The sequence below is a fragment of the Pongo abelii genome, chromosome 11 (assembly GCF_028885655.2).
Source record: "Pongo abelii isolate AG06213 chromosome 11, NHGRI_mPonAbe1-v2.0_pri, whole genome shotgun sequence".
Lineage (NCBI taxonomy): Eukaryota > Metazoa > Chordata > Mammalia > Primates > Hominidae > Pongo > Pongo abelii.
This window is the reverse complement of record NC_071996.2, coordinates 63,751,399-63,758,493: the sequence shown is the minus strand read 5'-3', so window position 1 is coordinate 63,758,493 and position 7,095 is coordinate 63,751,399.

The window sequence follows — 7,095 nt, the reverse complement described above, 5'->3', positions numbered from 1 at the left end:
ATTAAGGTAACTATATCAGCTTTTTTTACAGTGATCCTTATTTTTTAAAATGCCAACTCTTTCTAAAAATCAACTTTTGCTGTCTTTACCTGGTAGTAACACTTTTCCATTCCTTTTAAGTGACCCTGTTTTGAGCAGTGTTAACACCTTAGAAAAACTTCCAGATAAATGTCGTGTACCTTTTGGTCTACTTTAACAACAAAACGGACTCTCCTTGTTATCCTATTTCCTCAACCAATGTACATTCTTACTCCTGTGTTTATACAGTACAGTCATTAGTAGTTTTTACTTTTCTAGTCTTTTGGACCATTAAACTAGAGTTTATTATCCTCCAGGTGATGAATCTTATTTACAAATTCATTGCAGATCATGTGTGGGCAGCATGATTGCTGATCCTGCCTAACGAATACATTTAGTGTTTAATTTTTTTTCTGTTGCTATTTTATAATTTGAAGTGGGTAGACCAAAACCAATTAATTCTATTCCAGTTTTTCAGTACTTTGCTGCATGCTTCTTCTATCACTACAGATGCTTATGACTCTTAATGTATAGCTTTAAATAACATTGATATTAGAGATGTGCTGATACTAAATTACATGCTTCTAATAACTGTCTTTCAGGTAAACCAGAGCTGCTAATTACTTTAAGGTTTTTTAAGTCACATCTTCATAATTTAAATTAATTTACCTTTACCAAAACTGCTTATAATCAGATTGCTGTAATAATAATCATAGAACTAGAAATATCTAAGAACATTTGAAAATATGGCTCAAAGACTATAATACTTAGCTGAAGGTAGGTATCTGAATTTTTACCAGTTTTCTTATATCTACATATAAAATTAAGAAATAGACATGTGAGGTATTTTAGATTTAGAAGTTAATAGGTTTTCATACTCCTCTGTTATCTAGTCAACCAAAATGTAGAATAAAGTAGAAGAGGAGCTTTGGATTTGTAAAAACAAGCATTCATTGAGGCTGTCATAAGGCTCCAAAATTTCTAGTGATGTTTACGAAGCTTTTAGCATTAGAGTGAGTGAATGGGAAAGTGAATTAAATGAACAAGTAAATATTTATGTAAATTTATCTTGACATATCCAAAACCCTAATGTCACAAGAATCTAGTATGTAATAGAAGTATCTTCATTTTTCTTTCATTTAAAAAAACTGTGAACTGGTTCTATATCATAATATTAGGTTAATGACACTTCAACAACTTCAACCTTAACATCATAATAGACAATCAAGTACCAAAAAAAACTATGTGACATTAAATAGGACTCGATACTTGGGAACATAAAGAGTAATAAGTGTGATGCAAATGGATTTAAGTATAACTATTTTTAGTATGTATTATATTTCTAGCACTGTGCTAGGTATGCTTATATAGGTTATTTGGTTTAATCTTCAATCCTATACATCTTTTGCAGATAAGGAAATAGTAACTTGTTCCTGGCTTATTAGTTTTCCTGTTCTCAATTATATATGCCCCAGTAATAGTAAGTATTACCACCCCTAGAATTATTAACATTAAGGCCGTGTAAGCACAAATATCATCAGATGGGTGCTTGAACTAGATGTGTTCAAAATTCATCCAGCTCTGAGGTTCTATAAATTTGTATAACAGTGTGCTGATTTAGATAATGGAGTGCCTTAAAAACCATGCAGCTAGGGCACAAAACCAGTAGGACAATATGAGTATGAGGCAGAAACCATGTCCCGATACTCATAGATAAGCCACATCCATAGCAGTCTATCCAGGAAAGTTTGGAGCTGATTATGAATATAAAATTAATTGTATGCCCTTAATGCTCCAAATCTTAGTAAAATAATCACCTAGTAACTAAAACATGAGAAAGAACTGACTAAAAAGGAACCAATCTCCCAATTTTTTAAACAGTCAACTTAATACTCTCACCTACAGAATGAGCAGAGGTTAGAACATTCTAATCCTATTTTTCCGTAGGACACAAAAATAGAAGCCGCTTGCATTGAAATAGTACTGTGACTAAGCCTAGCCTCACTGTTGCATGTTTCTAATTGCATGCACTTCAAGGTTTGAATTTTTTTAGAAAGCTATTAAAAAGTGGGAAAGTAGGCCCTAAAGTATGACTTAGAGTTTACTTTAAAAAATTCAACTACTTAAAATTCACTAGTATTTAAGGCAGTGTTATTTTTCACTTCTTTTTACTTTATTCATTTTCATTTTTAGAAGTAGTCATACAGATAACTTATATGCTCATGTGCATGGACTTAAAAAAATAACAACCTGGACAAATAAAAATGGCCAGTTAAAAAATACAGAGGAGAGAAAAAAGAATATTTAATAAATTTTACCTTACTTTAATATTATCTTTTGGCTACTTTACATGATTAATTTGAATTTGAATGAACTCCAATGGCAAAGAATTCCTAAGTGTTTGCTCCAATGAATTGGGAAGAATGTTTGGTTTTTCTGCTTAATCTCTCAGATATTTTCGCATCTTTTCTGTAGTATAGTTGCATTTTGTGAGGCAAGTAGTTTCTTAGAGTCAGTCCCTAATTTCTCATTCAGATTAATCTTAACTCTATTTTGTATTGTTGTAAAATATATTTAATATGAAACCATTTTAACTATTTACATTGCTGTGCAATCATCACTGCCGTCCATCTCTAGAACTTTTTCATCTTTCTTAAAAACCCTCATTGTTAGATGTAGAAGTGGGAAATTGTTGCAGCATTTGTGACACCCACTCTACCTTTCTTAGCCAGTTTCCACAAGATAAATTTGTCAAAGACCTTCTAATCTGAAAGGCCGCATTCATCTGTAAATGCTAATAGGATGAGGTAGCTAAGTAAAATCATGACATCAAAAAGTGGATGGGCCAATGCAAATTATGAGGAGTAATAAGGATGTCTGCAAGCTCATAAATGTTTTGAACTATCTGTAAAATTATAATCATATATTTGAAATAAAAACTTTTTAAAACCACTAAAATGAAAATCTAAAGTTATGAATTCCTGTAGCATAGAATTTTTTTTCTCTAGAATATGAAATATGGCACACAAGATAGGAGTTTATGTTATATTGGGGATAAAAACTTGTGAAAATTCAATTCTTTGTATATTAATTATTTATATATCTGAACATATTACCATAGATAATAAATCTCCAAAACAGCTTCATATGGTTGTTCTGAAAATGTGTGTGTAAAATAAGACCAAACTCACTCTTCCAGGAAATCTATTCATTCCATAATTTAGTTTTCAATTGAGCCTAACCATACCCCAGGTGAAAATAACAAGATCCAGATATGTCAGTATTGACGTACATATAGGTGGTTCTTTTATTATAATTTGTGAAATGCTTGCAAGCTGTCTTGGTGAGGGATCTCACATGGAGAGAGATAATCAAGATACAACATGACAAAGGTCAGTCAAGTTGTGCAGTTTCGTGAAGTGATCAAGTACAGTATGTTTTAAACAAGGCAAATTTTTGGCCTATTCAAAGGTGAGGTGCTATGGTATAACATTTTAGTGCAAATTATTTGATATTTTAAAAGTTATTTCTTGTTATTTCTCTTCAGTCTAAAGTGACTGACAACACTTCTGAAATCACTTGCTTCCATTTGAGTGGCATTTCATTAAAACATCCCAAGCTAAGATCCCTCTTTATTCCTTTATTAAGAACTGCAGTCTACATCAAAACTGTCTACAACCAGGAGCTGTTTGTATTTATGTCTTTACATTAACTACTTTTCAACTGTATTGAGAAAATCACTTTTGTTTTTCAATTACTTACTGGATTCTAAAAGAAACAGTTGTCAGAAATAAGTTTACAGTGGCGAATGGCTGCTTCAATAGGTGTAAAATCAATTTGTAACTTTTATTTAAGAAAAGGGATCTGCCAAACTATCCACTGTTCCTTTAGTTACCTTTTTTTGGCAACAATGATATACCTAATTCCAAAGGGAGAATGTTGTTCTTTAAAAATCAAAACAGCATACTTTACCACCAAGTCAAGCATATCATGTGCTGTACTGACATTTTTGAGGAAATAAGTTTTTTTCAAACTTTCTTCTTTATATGTCTGTATTTTCTCCTTGCAATGATATGGTAATCTCTTCACTCTACAAGTCAATCTATTTAAGAATCAAAGTTTACAGTGAAGGGGCCAATGATCAAACTTATGTAGCATTAAGATGGAGGAATGGGCTGGGCGCAGTGGCTCACACCTGTAATCCCAGCATTTTGGGAGGCCGAGGTGGGTGGATCACTTGATGTCAGGAGTTCGAGACTGGCCTGGCCAACATGGTGAAACCCTGTCTCTACTAAAAATACAAAAAATTAGCCGGGCATGGTGGCGCATGCTACTTAGGAGGCTGAGGCAGGAGAATCGCTTGAACCCAGGAGGTGGAGGTTGCAGTGAGCCAAGATCATGCCATTGCACTCCAGCCTGGGCAACAAGAGCGAAAACTCCATCTCAGAAAAAAAGAAAAATAAATGGAAAAATAACAATGGCTGCAGAGGAAACGGATGGACCAACTATGCTACCAGGTGCTACGCTAAAATAAAGCTTATAATTTTAAATTTTTTACTCTTTACATTTCTCTTGAGATCAACTTCTGCACTTCAAAATCAATGACTAAAATTGCATAAGCAAGAGTGGTAGGTAGACATGTGGTCTAATAGAGTTAGATTGGTGCCAGTCTTCATTTGGGGTGAAAGAACCATTGTTAATTTGCAAATTTTTTAAAAAGGCCATATAAGACGTTTAGGTTCTTACTTAAACATATCAAATTGCAATGAATTTGCAAGGTGGAAGATTTTGGTACAAATAATAACTGGAGAAGTACAGTGCTTGCAAATACTCAGAAAATAATTTAAAACTACCAAAGGCAAAGTATTAACGGCCTGCATTTGAAAACAAAACTGTTGCATTGAAGCTTAGCCAACTAGGCAAAAACACATGGTTCCTGGGGACCCTGTCAAGTGGGTAAGTTATTTCGGGTCTACCTGAGGAGGGACAAAGATGAGAGGAGCCATTTAAGAGCAGTTCTGCTTTCTGCCTCTTTTGTTCTTGCCAGGGTGCCCATTTTTAAAGTATTCAAACAAAGAACCACAAACCGCCAGTCACACCATAATACCAGCTTGTGTTTACATTTTCAGCTCTCCGGATCGTGATCCTATTCAGTGCACACAGAGCGAGTGCTCGTGTACACGCGCCCGTCCGCCATCAGGAGGACTGAAACTGTAAACACAAGCTGGTATTTTGGTGTGATCACGCTAATATGGCGGTTTGTGAGGTCAAGGGGTGGAAGGTGAATTATGGATCCAGAATTTCCTTGCTTTTATCAGTTTAAGTCAGGCTGCTTGTGAGTAGCTGCTTTTCAAACTTGAATAACTCAGCTATTTTAAAGCAATGGAGACCTACCTTAAATAATTAGAGGGGCTACACTGGAGAAGTGTCTTCCCAGGAAAGTAGTGGAGGCTCCATTCCGCAGAACCTTTAAAATTAGACCATGAAAGGCATGTAACAGCCTAGTTCTCAACATAACCATGAGTTGTTCACAGCATAAAGTGTTGGGTAAAACAACCCAAGGTCTCTATAAAACTTCTCATCTCAATGGAAAACCATTTAGGTGGCTTGTTTTATTATTAAAAGTTCACTTAACAAAAAAATGGAAAATGGTTTATTTAATTGTCCAGTGTACCCTAAAAAGAAATGAACCAAGTTTCAGACAGAACTCGGAATACTTTCCCCACTTTGCTGTTGAGGAAAAAATTATCTTTGTTGTTTAGTTACAGGTAGGTAATATATCTTTAACCAAAGTTGTGCTAGATGGGGTCTTCAAGGTTATTTGGATTTTGAAGTACTAAGAAAATATCCTCAGTAGAAAAATATCAGAAATGGCATTCCAACTCACCCTACCAAGGACAAGAAGCAGATCATTAGGAACAGATATATTGGAGCTTGGCCCCGTAAAAACATAGGATAGCTAACAAATACATAAAATTAGTTGTATAGCTTCATTTATTCCTTCATAGAGATACAGGTAAGTATAATACTTTTATTAATTTTAAGAAAGTATAACATTACTAAAGTCATCCAAGTTAGATAAATGGAGGTTTCAGTAAATGGGATGCATTTATACTACTATTAGCTCTTTTGAGTGAAGGTTACATGAGGACTGGTTATGTTCCCAGCAAAGCGATTTTAAATTTCATTCCTGCTGACAACATGGACATTTCTTTCAATGTGTATTATTTATATTTGTGTGAAAAATAGTTCTAAAGTAGAAGTCAGTTATCAAACTGCATATAGAAATGGAAAACAAATTTTTTTCTTCATATATGAATTTATTTCCAGTTCATCCAAATTCAGTTCGAAACAAAGTTTGAAAGACAGAAATTTTTTTCACCTTAAGGCGAACAGACTAATAGTAATGAGTGTGTATATATATGTTGGATATTATATATGTGTATTTTTAGTTGTCCAGTAGAGACCAATCATTTTCGTGACAATATTGCAGTTTCTAGAAGTAAAAAGTTCATATGGTCCTTTGGTCCTTTATAATCTTAAAGCTTTCTAAAAGCATGGAATTATCAGCCATCAATATTTCCTTGCAGAAACCATCTCTGGACTAATACAGAACAATTAATGACTTCTCCCCCTTCGTGTACATGTATTTATATGTAATAATTTATGTAATAGATGCATACAAATATCTATATAATAAGCAAACCTACAATTAAATATCTAGAATAACTAAACAATCCATATTAGTTTAAGTGAATTCATTTCAGGGTTATCTTGTCTCTTCTATTAGATCATCAACTATTTAAAAGTTTGTACATTTAAATGAAAGTTGTAGCTCCCAATAGCATCATTCATTCTGTTGATATTCAATTAAGATGACAGTGCTTATGAAAAATGGAGGTGGTGAGAAGTGAGAAGAAAACAGAACGTAGCTGGGTGCACTGGTGTGCACCTGTCGTCCCAGCTACTCGGGAGCCTGAGGCAGGAGGACCTTTTGAGCCCAGGAGTTGAAGCCCAGTCTGGGCAACCTAGGAAGACCTAATCTCTAAAAGAAAAAAAACATAAACAAAACAGAAT